The following is a 15,116-nucleotide window of genomic DNA, read 5'->3' as shown; positions in this document are numbered from 1 at the left end:
GTCTTTGCCTCACACATACTCAGGAGAACAGAGCACTTCTTAGCCTCCTCAGTAATTCCATTAGCACAGAAAAAGTGGCCCAACCTTTCCTTGTACACCGGCCACTCCTCGATTTGCTCGTCGAACACACCGACCGTTCCAAACGCAGCCATTCGAACACGAGGCCCCTCGTCCGCTCAGAGCTCCTGATCGAAAATGGGCCAACCCATCCACAAAACCAGTTTACCTCGTCACCAAAAATAATGTGGTAACTTACACTTTACAAAAAGACCACTCGACAACTTGATGGCCAAAAGAGCATCTTTATCTGGGACGGCAAATGATATTTACAATACAGAGGCTCCCAGGTACCTCGTGCGGCATGGGTGGAGGAACTACATACAATGCATACTGGGAGTAAAAAGAGCGGAAGTAAAAACCCCGCCAACCCCGGATCCCGCCTCTTGCTACCAACAGCTTCCCGATTAGTATTAACTTACTTTTAATAATACTCACATTACAACACTAGTAATTATAATCTGTTTTCAGTCATGTCTCAGTGATACTGATAACATCATACCTGCTAATCTCTAATCGTGCTACAAGATTATCTACCCTACCTTATTCCATATACTGCATGCATGCAAATATAACACCTTCAGTCCTGTAGTCATCACCCTTTTCGATTTTGCTTCCATGTTACATATCACCTCATCCTACTGACTGCAATTTTGCACTGTCGTCTGTCTGTCCATCCTCAGATTCTCACTACACATTGCACTGATTTGTATACCAACTGCTCATCCTCACTCTGCCAAATTAGTTTAAACCTTCCCAAACAGTTTTAGTAAAACTGACTGCAAGGATATTGGTCCCCCTAGGGTTCAGTTGTAATTCATACAATTTGTACAGCTCATATTTACCCCATAGAGATCCCAATGAGCCAGAAAGCTGAAACCCTGCCCCACACCAATTCCTCAGCCAATCATTCATGTGTATCATCATTCTATTCCTGCCCTGACTAGCACGTGGTACTGGGAGTAATCCAGAGATTACTACTTGGAGGTCCTGATCTTTAGCCTGTTCCTTAACTGTCTATACACACTGCACGGGACCTCTTCCCACTTTCTACCTATGTTCTTGCTGCTCACCCTCCCTCTGAGTCATCTGCAGCTGTTATGAGACATCCTGGACCCTAGCACCTGGGAGACAACACACCATCCTGGCTTTTCTTTCACGGCCACAAAAAACTGCAGTACGTCTCCAGCCTGCTATCACTACCACTCTGCCTGATTTAACCCTTCCCTCCTCAGAGCTGGCCCCAGTGCCACTCGCCTGGCTGTTGCTGCTGTGCCCTGCTAGGCCATCCACCCCAACAGTGGTGAATTATATTCTTTAAATTATTTAAAGCAATGAAATAGCTTTTGATTGTCTTGGACTATCAGTGACATTTGCTACTATTACGGAGGAGGTACAGGAGACTGAACACACACACACACACACACACACACACACACACACACACACACACACACACACACACACACACACACACACACACACACACACACACACACACACACACACACACACACACACACACACACACACACACACACACACCAGTTCAGGAAAGATTCTTTCCCTCTGCCATCGGATTACCGAATGGACAATGAACACATGTACACTACATCACACTGGAGTTCTTTTTTCTTTTTTAATCACTTTTTGCACTTCTTAATTTTTTTTTAGGTATTTCTTATAATTTATAACTTTTTAATATTACTGTATGTATTGCAATGTACTGCTGCCACAAAGCAACACATTTCACAACATATGCCAGTAATATGGAAGCTAATTCTGATTCTGAAGCATTTAACCTTTGTAGCCTGCCTAAGGTTGTCAGAGCGTTCTGGGCACTGCTACAGCTGATAATAACAGATCACAAACAGTATTAGCAGAACATCAGTGGTAATGGTGGGAGAAATTAAAATGAAAACATTAGCACACTTAACAGCATACGGTAACTCTCAGATGGAGAGGAGCAGCTCAATCAGCAAGACCAAGGAGATCATTATTGGCTTCAGGAGGAGGAAACTGGAGATCCACGGGCCAGTTCTCTTTGGGGGGATCAGTGGTAAAGAGGGTCAGCAACTTTAAATTCCTCATTATTATCATTTCAGAGGATCTGTTCTGGTTCCAGCATGTAAGTGCCACTATGAAGAAAGTGTGACAGTGCTACTACTTCCTTAGGAGTTAGTCAAGATTCAGTATGACATCTAAAACATTGCAAAACTTCGATGGATGTGTGGTGGAGAGTATATGGACTGGCTGCATCACAGCCTGGTATGGAAACATCACTGTCCTTGGATGGAAAACAAAAAAAAAGAGTGAGTACTGCCCAGTCTAAAATGGGCAAAGCCCTCAGCATCACTGGGTTCATCTATATGGAGAATTGATGCATTATCATCAGGGACCCCCACCACCCAGATTATGCTCTCTTCTCGCTGCTGCCATCAGGAAGAAGTTAAAGGAGCCTCAGGAATCACACCACCAGGCTCAGGAAGAGTTATTACCTTCAGGAGCTTAAACCAAAGGGGAGAACTTTACTCAGCTTCACTTACCCTGCCACTGAAATGTTCCCAAAACCTATGGACTCCCTTTCAAGGACTCTTCATCATTTGTTCTAGATATTTTTTGCTTATCGATTGATTATTGATATTATTATTTATTTATTTCTGTATTTGCACAGTTTATTGTCTTTTGCACATTGGTTCTATAGTCTTTCATTGTTGGTGAGGTCTTTCATTGATTTTATTATGGTTATTGGATATATTGAATATGCCCGCAAGAAAATGAATCTCAGGGTTGTATATGGTGACATAAATGTACTTTGGTAACAAATTTACTTTGAATATTGGGGTCCAGAGAAAGAAAGAAAGAATGAGCTAGTAATCTGGACAGTCTGTCTCTGTGGCAAGCAAATCTGGGCTGACCTGGCCAGAGTTATTCCCAATCCAAGTATTGATGGCTAGCTGATTCGACTTGTCACGTTAACTTAGTGACTCTACTGTAGTCATTATCATTATTATGTACCGTGTCGAATGATTGTTCTTTGCAAATTTTTCTACAGAAATGGTTTACCATTGCCTTCTTCTGGGCAGTGTCTTTACATGACAGTTCACTCTGACCATTATTAATACTCTTCAGAGATTATCTGCCTGGCGTCAGTGGTCACATAACCAGGATTTGTGATATGCACCAGCTGCTCATACGACAATCCACCACCTACTCCCTTGGCTTCACATGACCCTGATTGGGGGCTAAGTAGGGGCTACACCTTACCCAACGGTGACCTGCAGGCTAGTGGAGGAAATGAGCACCTATCACCTCCTTTGGTAGAGATGTATCTTCACCCCACCACCCAATCTACTCTAGTAAAGGTCTCTATAATGCTGATAAATTTTCATGGAACTACAAAGTGTATTATTCATTTACAACACTTATCTGTATGCATTACCCTGCTTTTATTGAGACAAGTAGTTGTGACTTAGTTCTTTTTCATTTTGTGTGCTTTTGAGTATTTCAGTTGCTGTGAGCCCATTCATGTGCAGTACCTAGCCACAGATTCAATAGAATGAGATGGTATTGTGTTTGAAAACTATTACTGAAATAAAACAATTCTATTAATATCCTACCTAGCAATTGCTCCTAACCTGGAGGTTGATTGCATTGTTGTGCACAAATTAGTTGTTGTTTCCCTCTCTATATGTAAAAAGACATTTCAGCTTGTTATAATTCTTGGTAATGAAGTACTTTGGAATATATTGTGGATACACAAGACACTATGCAGGCTCAATTCCTTTTTACTTTTTTCTATTTCATTGATCAACAGCATGTGAGGTCATTGTGAAATAAATACTTTGCAAAACAAGTGTTACATGAGTTAATTGATTTCAGTTTTAATTCCCTCCAACCATCACCACTGGGTAATTCTGCTAATGTTGCTTGAGACTTGCTGTTATCAAAGAAGTCCTTATCTAGCAATTTTGTTGGTTATCTTCAATAAACAGATTTCAGCAGGAGAGAATGACATGCAAATGTGAAAACTTAGTCCTAAAAATGTAGGAAAATGTTTCATGCCACTAACTATTGGCTATGTGCCCTGTCTTCTACAGAGGAAAACACCATTCACTTTGCTGAACAGCTTATGCATTAGAATTAGTGTCAAGTAATCTACATTTCTGACTGTGTCTGAATATTGATACCTTTTGTCTTTCTTTTTATATCTTTTTATTAATTTTAAACAAACATAAGAGAAACATAGATACAGAGAGTTTGAGAATACATAATTAACAGGTTAAAGTATAAATACAAATAGATGATAATCCTTATTGATACTTATTGATGATAATTCTTATTAAATATTGATACCTTTTGATTTACAAGATATTGCTTCAAGGAATATGTTAATTTGCATATTATCACATATTTATATTTTAATGCTTTTGATTTAAGTCAGTTTTTATGGCATAATTACACTTTTTTGCCAAAAAAAGAACCTTTCTTTTCTTTTACAAGGGTATCATTTATGTGTGTAGTACATTTTCCAGAAAAAAAAAAGAAATATGGGTTATACATTGGGAAAAAAAATGTTGCTTCCCAGTTCACAGAAGAAAATAGAAGAATCAGCTATTTCTTTTTTATTTCAGGCAGCGACTGAAATAACAGTAAATAATATCATAATCTATAAATGTTGATTTAAATATTCCCAATTATCTCCTCTCTTGTCAGTCAGCATAATTTCCAGAATTTTTGTTGAACCAACAGAAACGGACAAAGTGCTTGGCTGAAGTTTCAAAATCAATGCTATCGGCATTGAATGTCATTGGATGTGAGAGCAGACTGCACAATCGAGCCTAGAGGTCAGATTGCCTGAATCATGATGATTTGTTTTTATAAATGGAAATTGGGAGTACCATGAATTATATGCATTGACCTTTCTGCTTTTTTTTTTGCAGTCCTCCCAATTATCATTAATGTCAAGAAATTCAGGGAGTCACAAATTGGGTGCACTGACCTCCTCCTACAGTTGTCCAACCTGGATAGCTGATACATAACATTATTTCTATAGCATAATGGTAGCAAGAAGAAACAACCTTTTACTGGCTTAGGGCTTTCAATGATCTTTGAGCAAGGGAATCAATACAGCAACATATTGCAGAATAGGTTAACACGTCCTCCCAAAATAAGTGCACCTGTCAAATTAATTCATAATTGGAAAGGACTACCAAGGTAAGTCTATAGATTTATTATAAATTAATAAATATAAGATGTGAATGAAATGTACTAAGCATTGGAAATTAAGAAATAAATTGCTGGTGATACTCAGCAGATCAGTCAACATCTTTAGAGAGAGAAACAGAGTAATGTTTCAGGTTAATGACCTTTCATCAGAATCATATTTAAAAATAACAAGTATTTAATAATAACTTGATATGTGATTAAGTTCAAAATCTCAATTTATCTTTTTAATATTCATTATCTGTTATGTAATTATATATTATCTTAGGTAACAGATTTACAGGGAAGGAGGTTGAATTAGTGATTGAAAGATGGCTATAGATTAACAGTTGAGAAGTGGACACAGATCAGAAATTTGTTCCTCATCATCATAATGTGCTGTGTCATAAGACGTGGGTGATCATGGTTTTCCACCTGTCTTTAATCCGAGAAGTTGTAACAAGCTCTTCAAAACCTTTGCTTGTCCATCCCTTGATATAACCCAAGAAAGTCATGAATGTCATGAACGATCATGATTTTTTATTTCACCCATTTTTCCCATCACAGCAAGATGTTTGAGCTTTTATTTCCTCAGTACATGTTTCAGAAATTCCAGCTGCCGTTTCCTGATTGATGACTTGTACTGGTTTTCACAACACTTTCTCATTTGTAACTCCATCCTTCCACAAAATTTTCATCATTCTTCTCAAAAACCACATGTCTGCAGATTTGAGTCTTCCTTCATTTTGCTTTGTCGTTGTCCAGCAATTTGCTTCCATATGTTAGTGTGGAATGAACGTAGCACCACAACACTGAGTTTCATAATCATGGAAATTATGTTATTCTTTTGTATCTCGCAAAATGTTCATATGTGCATTTAGCGATCCCAATCCTCCTTCCAATTTCAACATCAGTCCTATCATCAGCTGTTATCATGCTCCCTAAGTAATTCATCTTTCCATGTTGGTTTAACTGTATCATTGCCGTGTCTCAGATTGCATTTTCTTTTCTTTATGGTAACTATACATTTGGTGTTCAAAGGTGCAATTCAAAGGTTCAAAGCTTCAATTTAATATCAGAGAAATGTATACAATATGCATCCTGAAATGTTTTTTTCTTCACAAACATCCACAAAAACAGAGAAGTGCCCCAAGAATAAAGGCCAGTTAAACATGAGAACCCAAAGTAGCCCCCAACTCCCCGCACCCATGCGTAAGCAGCAGCGAGCTGCGAACCACCCTCCCCCCACCAGCAAAACAAAAAGCACACCTGCTACCAAGCACAAGCGTGAGCTAAGCAATAGCAAAGACACAGACCTTGCAGTTACCCCAAAGACTATTGCAATTCATCCGGCATTCGGCAACCCATAGGTTCTCTCTCTCTCTCCCTGGCAAGGAAGAGGGAGGTGTCCCCCATTTTCACAGTGTGTGGGAGACATAACAACAATGTGCTAGTTTATGATGTTAAGAAGTCTGTTTTATCGCTTTTTATGAGCTCTGTGCCTGACGATCGCAAAGATCTCGGGTCTTCTAGCCCACAGCAAAAGGTTTTCATGCTTCCCCAATGACACACGAGTTTCCTGCCATGACAATGACCATCAATCCTCCTTGAAGCGCCATCTTCAAGGAGCGGTGTCCCAGAAAGGCAGCGTCCATTATTAAGGACCTCCAGCACCCAGGGCATGCTCTTTTTTCATTGTTACCATCAGGTAGGAGGTACAGAAACCTGAAGGCACACACTCAGCGATTTAATAACAGCTTCTTCCCCTTTGCCATCCGATTCCTAAATGGTCATTGAACCCGTGAACACTACCTCACCTTTTTAATAATTATTATTTCTGCTTTTTTTGGAATGAATTTTAATCTATTCAATATACATATATTGTAAGTGATTTACTTATTTATTTATTTTTTCCTCTTCTTCTGTATTATGTATTGCATTGAACAGCTGCTGCTAAGTTAACAAATTTCACGATGCATGCCGGTGATAATAAACTTGATTCTGATTCTGATTCTAAATCCCCTCTGTACTTTCTTTGACGACTTTATCTAGTAGATCTTGGAGCTTCTCTTTAGAAGTGGCTATCAACACTGTGTCAGCTGGGTATCATGGGTTGTTGTAATTAAATCCACCAATTATCATGACTGCTAATTATCTTAGAATCTACTTGCTAAAAAGGATGAATAGGTTGGGGGAGAGAATACAACTGTCTGCTTCTCCTCTTAATCTGGATAAAATCACTTGTCTCATTTTCAACTCTCATTCCTGCTCTTAGTTCCATTGATTCTGATATTCCAAGAGTTAAAGGATTTTTTTAAAAGCTCTTCACGTCTCACCTTATCAAGAGCTTTGTTATAATCGATGAAACATAGGTATAGGTCATTCTGGACCTCTATGGTGGACTCACAGATCATTCTAAGGATGAAGATTACATTTCATGTTCCACTATCTTAAACAAAGCTGCACTACTCTACAAAATCTCCAGTCTCATGCTTTTTCTTGCTCTCATCATGAAGATTTGTAGCAAGCCTTTCAAAAAATGACTCATCAAACTAATTGACCCTATCTTTCATACTTATGCTTTGTGAATGTGGAAATCAGTTAAGTCTCTATCCAATGGATTTGCAGGAATAAGTGGTTCAGGGATTATTTTGGAAATTAAGGGCTGGAAATGGTTGATTTAATGGATAATTTGAACAGGGTGAATGGCAGTTATCAGGGATTGTGATGAGTAGGCCTGGCAGTTAGAGTGTTGGTTGATTGCTGGGGATTGGAAAGATGTAGGGTAGAATCAGTGGTCATGTGATGCACTCAAGGTGTTTTAGAAATCAGTGGGATAACTTTTGGTTGAAAGAGATGGAGGTCAGTGATAGGGGTCACATTAGTAAACCCAGCTGTGTCAATGTTGATCTGATCATCTCTTGCTCTTACATTTAGTCCAAAGTTGCAAAGGTTTTATTTCTCTGTCCTCAGACCACACAAGAAAACATTTCATTTCTGAGAGAAGGAAAAGGTAGAATTTAGATACTTAGGCTACGCACTGCCTCACACCAACCAATATTATTGTGTTTTGTCAATGGGATGCGTAGGAGCCATGTATCTATTTTCTATCCGTTTGTATTGTATTTTGCGTTGCACGTTTATTATGGGTAATCTGTCATGTGGATTGGGAAGTGATAAAAATAAATGATTATAGTTACGTATTCATGGTTTGTCAGTTCAGTTTAAGCTAGTTGAGATTAGGCTACGTCCACACTACACCGGATAAATCTGTAACCGAAGCATTTTCTCTTTGTTTTTACCCTCCGTCCACACTAAAATGGCATTTTCATCCCCCGAAACTGGAGCTTTTCAGAAACGCTTTCCAGGGTGGGCATTTTTGAAAATGCTGCTTGGGCAGATCAATGTGGACAGGGTAGCCGGAGACTTCTGAAAACACTATTAGATGGCAGCGTGCTATTTCATTGTTTTGTTGAATGCAACCTAACAATTTCAGAACAGACGGCAACGAAACTGACACCAGAAGGGTTAGAAATGTACTCACCAAATACTTTGACTCATAACTTACTGAATAAATAAGTATACTCACTTTGCCCTGTTTTCTGTACTTTCTCCTAAGAAGGTGATTTACCTATTGATGCAAGTACTTCTCTGACAATAGTTGTGTAACAGCCTAATGTAACATTGTATGGAAATACAAGGTAACACTGATGCAGACATGTTTTACACATTTAACAAGGTGCTTTATTAATACAACAGAGTTAGTCAGTTTTTCAATGTTCGTCATCAGCCGGGTCAATCTGTCCGTGAACTCCCTATCGGTTGCCTCCGTATGCTCCAGTATTTGTTTTTTTTTAAACTTTTAAGTTCTCCTGCGTGAGAGCTAACAGCTGTCCATCATTTTAAGTTTTTCTAGTCTGTAACTACACAAACACGCACTTTTACAGCGAGATTCAACACCAAACATATCGCTTGTTTTCAGTAGATGTGTCCTGCACATGCGCAGTAGGAGAAGATACACCGAAATCTCCGTTTCAGTGTGGATAGAGATATTTTCAAAAACGCGTAGTGCGGATGCCTATCGTTTTCACGTGAAACTGGCGTTTTCAAAATTATCCAGTCTAGTGTGGATGTATCCTTAGAACCAGGGGTGATTTTTAAAAAAGATTGTTGACCCCTATTCGATCGCTAATTAGACCATCGTATCATTATTAGTCTGTTAATTTCTCTATTACGCAATATCACTTAGATATGCTAATTGGAATGTTAATTTCGCTATGTTGCTAGTTTTAGTTTTGGTAGTTACATTGCAATGAGATTGTTCATCTTTGCTGTTTCATAATAAAGTTTTGAACATACTTTTTTCAACTTGGAAATTTGTTATTTTAGAAACACATCATACAGTGTCAACCCCCGTACTCAGTCTCTGAGTGGTTTTGGTTTGTTTTCAAGTAACCACGACAGGATGCATTAAGTCGCATTAGAAATAAGTATGATCTCAGTGTTAATGCTGAGTAATAGGCCTGAAATATACTCAGAATCAGTGCCACTTTTTGCAAGAAACTACTTCAGAGGCCATTTTAATAGGTGCATCTGTACACCTGCTCGTTAATGCAAATATCTAATCAGCTAATCATTTGGGAGCAATTCAATGCATAAAAGCTTGCAGACATAGTCAAGAGGTTCAGTTAACAGGTATTGCTTTAATTGGATCTATCTTTGATTATGGACATGTGCTTATGGGTCAGTCTCATCAGTGATCTTAAAGCCCCTTGATAAAGTTCGAGTTCAAGCATTGAGATTATGTTGTGGTGCTATTAAATCATCCCTAATTTCAGCAGTATTGGTAGCAATGGGTGAAGTACCTTTATACCTACACAGTGTACAGTTAGCAATGCTTTACTGGATAAATGTAAGAGGGCAAGAAGTAAAGTTGTTCATTCAATATTGCCAATATGAGTACAGTGAGCATTTAATTCATAAGTTTTGGGTGGATGGGAAAGGAATAGCTACAAAATCATGGGCTGTTTAATGTGGAATATAATCCCAGTGTACTCTTTCTGCCACTCCTCCATTGCTTTACCCTCTGCCTGTGGTTGATTTAAGCCTTCAAGTAAAAATTAAGATGAAGTTCAGATACCCTTCCAGATATCCTTCCGGAGATAGGACAACATCTATTGAGGCTGCAGGGTTTAGGCTTGTATATCTATTCCTTATGAGTCCCTACCTATGTTGGGGTTGAATTGAATTAATGAATTGAATTAGGGGGGAAACCTTCTAGCCAAGCAATTACTAAAATTAAGAATGCAAATGTAGTGATGCTTTTGCATAAAGGGAGATGAGAGCCATAATTTAAAAAGTCTCTTTGATTACTGTGGCAATAAAGTTGGGATAAGGACTGCACTTACATAAAATTCAGAGGATGGTGGGAGCTCAGCTGGGAGATGGGTATAGCATATTGGACATACTAGTTTAAACATTTCCTTGTTCTGAACTAATATACATGATTTGGGCATTGTGGGGAGTGCACTTGTCAAGAAACAGTACATCATACTGCACAGAGCAGCCAATCAGGATATCAGAAGTTTGCAGAGGAGGGGACTTCAATCAAGTTCATTGACCAAGGATAAAAGGCAGGAGTGGGTTGCAGCAGCAGAATAGAGCTTTGACTAGTGACCAGCCACCATTTGGGATTGATTGGTAAGAGCAAGGTGGAGGAGGACAGGAGCTCATCGTAGTGGCCATCATCTGAGTGGAGATAGTCAGAGTTGTGATCTTGGGGCTTTGGCTCTTTGAGGCTCCAGTAAGGAGAGGTTTCACTTAGAGAAATGAAAGGAAAGTAAAGCTTGTCTTTTTCCTTTTTTTCTTCATTTCTGCTCAGCTGCGACAGTGGGAACATGGGACCTGAATAGCAGGGATGGTTTGCACCTGAACTGGAGGGGGACTTATATCCTAGTGGGAAGGTTCTTAAATGTTGCATGGTGGGATTTAAACTAGAGTTGCAGGGGGATAGGAGCCAGAGTGCCAGAACAGTTATTGGAGATGTTGTAGAGGTAGATGTCGGTAAGACCTCAGACAAAGTTAGGAATCAGAATGTTGAACATGGTGCGTCTAGTGTCCTGAGCTGCTGATATTTCAATGCAAGAACTATCATAGAAAAGGTGGATAATGATGCTGAAGGTGAGGTAGCTGGTTTATAAATAGAAGCAATGTATAGTGAGAAGAGGCTGTTGACAGGGCAATACTGCAGTTAACATGGTGAGTTACAATGTAAAAGGACAAAATTGAAAAGGTGAATACAGGACTGAAGGTGTTGTATATAAATACATGCGGTATATAGAATAAATTGTATGAAAATACAGCAGGGTTTCAGACTGGCAGGTCTAATGTTGTAAGCATCACTGAATCGTAAGACCATAAGAACTAGGAGTTGAATTAGGCCATCTGGCCCATTGAGTCTGCTCCGCCATTCAGTCACGGCTGATCCTTTCTTTGCTTCCTCAGCCGCGCTCCCAGGCCTTCTCCCAGTAAGCTTTAATGTCGAATCCAATTAAAAACCTATATCCAACAATATATCCAACAAAGTGGCTTCCACAGCTGGCAGTGGTAACAAATTCCACAAATTCACCACCCTCTGGCTAAACAAATTTCTCCATATCTCTGTTTTAAATGGACGCCCCTTTATCCCAAGGCTGTGCCCTCCTGTCCTAGACATCCCCACCATGGGAAACATCCTTCCCATATCTACGCTGTCTAGGCCTTTCAACGTTCAAAAGGTTTCAATGAGATCACCCCTCATTCTTCTGAGTTCCATTGAGGACAGACCCGAGCTATGTGAAACCATTCATTCCCAGAATCGTCCTTGGGAACTTCCTCTGAAACCTCTCCAATGCCAGCACATCTTTTGTTAGATGAGGAGCCCAAAACTGTTCACAACACTCAAGGTGAGGCCTCCCCAGTGCCTTATAAAGCCTCAGCATCACATCCCTTTTCTTGCATTCTAGACCTCTTGAAACGAATGCTAACATTGCATTTGTCTTCCTCACCACCGACTCAACCTGCCAGTTAACCTTTAGGGTGTTCTGCACAAGGATTCCAAGGCCCTTTGCATCTCATTTTTTTTGTATTTTCTCCCCATTTAGAAAATAATCTGCTCATTTATCTCGACTAACAAAGTGCATGACCATGCATTTTCCAACATTGTATTTCATTTGTCACTTCCTTGACTATTCTTCCAATCTGTCTAAGTTCGTCTGCAGCCTACCTTTTTTCTCGACACTATCTGCCCCTCCACCAGTCTTTGTATCATCTGCAAACTTGGCAACAAAGCTATCTATTCCGTCATCTAAATCATTGATATTCATTATTAAAAGAAGCAGTCCCAACATTGACCCCTGTGGAACGCCATTAGTTATTGGCAGACAACCAGAAAAGGATTTTTGTATTCCCACTCTCTGCCTCCAACCAATCAGGCAATGCTAGAGCCATGCCAGTAGCTTTCCTGTAATATCATGAGTTCTTAACTTGGTAAGCAGCTTCATGTGTGGAACCTTGTCAAAGGTCTTCTGAAAATCCAAATATACAATATCCACTGTATCCCCTTTATCTATCCTACGTGTAGTCTCCTCAAAGAATTCCAATAGGTTTGTCAGATAAGATTTTCCCTTAAGGAAATGATGCTGACTTTGTCCTATCTTGTCCTGTGTCACCAAGTATTCCATAATTTCAATCTCAACAACTGACCCCAATATCTACCAGAAAACTGAGATCAGGCTAATATGTCTATAATTTCATTTCTGTTGCCTTCCTTCTTTGTTAAAGAGTGGAGTGACATTTGCAATTTTCTAGTGCTCTGGCACTAGGCCAGAGTCCAATGAGCTTTGAAATATCAGTTAATGCATCCATAATCTCTATTGCTACTTCTTTCAGAACTCTAGGGTGCAGCTCATCAGGTCCGGGTGACTTACGTACCCTTAAGTCTTTCAGCTTTTTGAGCACCTTCTCCCTTGAAGTAGTAACTGCACTCACTTCTCTTCCCACACACACTTCAAGAGCTAGCATACTGCTAGTGTCTTCCACAGTGAAGGCTGATGCAATATACTCATTTAGTTCATCTGCCATCTCCTTGACCCTGTTATTATTCCTCTGGCCTCATTTTCTAGTGGTCCTATATCACTCTCTTCTCTGTTTAATTTTTTTTACATACTTGAGAAAAAGCATTAATTATCCATTTTAATATTGTTTGCTACCTTGCTTTCATATTTCATCTTTTCCCTCCTAATGATCCTTTTAGTTGCTCTCTATAGGTTTATAAATGCTTCCCAATCCTCTGTATTCCCACTAATTTTTGTTTTGTCGTCGACCCTATCTTTGGCTTTTACATTAGCTTTGACTTTCCTTGTCAGCCACGGTTTTACTATTTTGCCATTTGTGTATGTTTTTGGAATACATCTGTCCTGCACCTTCCTCATTTTTCCTAGAAACTCACACCATTTCTCCTCTGCTGTCATCCCTGCCGGCATCTCCTTCCAATTTACTTTGGCCAACTTCTCTTCCATACCACTGGAATTGCCTTCACGCCACTGAAATACTAAGTCAGACTTTACTTTCTCCCTTTCAAATTCCTAGTTAAGATCAATCATATTGTGATCGCTGCTTCATAAGGGTTCTTTTACTATAAGCTTCCTAATCACCTCCAGTTCATTGCATAAAACTCAATCCAGTACAGCTGATACCTGAGAAGACTCAACAACAAACTGCTATAAAATGTCATCTCATTGGCATTCAACAAACACGCGCTCTTGAAATCCATTACCAAGCTGATTTTCCCATTTGGCCTGCATCTTGAAATCTCCCATCACTACCATAACACCACGCTTTTGACACGCCTTTTATATTTCCCATTGTAATCTGTGATCTCCATCCCAGCTACAGGAAGGCCTGTATATTACTGCCAATAAGGTCCTTTTACACTTTCAGTTTCTTAACTCAACCCACAAGAATTCAACATCTTGCGATCCTATGTCACACCTTTCTACTGATTTGAGTCTGTAGAATCTGTAAAAAATTATTTACCAGCGAAACCATGCCACCCCCCTCTGCCAACCTACCTATCCTTCCGATACAATGTGTAAACTTGGAGATTCAGCTAACAACTACAATCATCCTTCAGCCATGATTTAGTGATGGCTGCAACAACATATCAGACAACCTGTAATAAGATCATCCACTTTATTTCTTATACTTCATGCATTGAGATATAACAGTTTGCTACCTTTTTTGATTATGCGTCCCTAATGCACTGATACTCACCCTGCTGGCTGCAATTATGTCCTATCATCTGTCTGCCCTCCCTGACAGTCTAACTGCATGTTATCTTTTGAAAAGGAGAAGGTGAAGGCAGATGTATCAGTATTACAGTGGAGTAAAGGGCATTACAGAGTCATGAGAGAGGTGTTGGTCAGAACTGTCTAGAAAAGTACACAGGCATGGATAACAGCAGAACTGCAATGGCTGGAATTTAGAAACACAGAAACATAGAAAACCTACAGCACAATACAGGCTTTTTGGCCCACAATGCTTTGCTGAACATGCACTTACTTCAGAAATTACCAAGGGTCACCCATAGTCCTCTATTTTTCTAAGCTCCATGTACCTTTCCAGGAGCTTCTGAAATGATCCTATTGTATCCACCTCCACCACAGTCAACAGCAGCCCATTCCATGCACTTACCACTCTCCGGGTAAAAAAAAAATTCCTCTGACCTCCCCTCTGTACCTACTTCCAAGCACCTTAAAACTGTGCCCTCTCATGTCAGCCATTTCAGCCCTGGGAAAAAGCCTCTGACTATCCCC

Source organism: Hemitrygon akajei, chromosome 13 (assembly GCF_048418815.1).
Source record: "Hemitrygon akajei chromosome 13, sHemAka1.3, whole genome shotgun sequence".
Lineage (NCBI taxonomy): Eukaryota > Metazoa > Chordata > Chondrichthyes > Myliobatiformes > Dasyatidae > Hemitrygon > Hemitrygon akajei.
Note: the sequence above shows the minus strand (reverse complement) of the source record.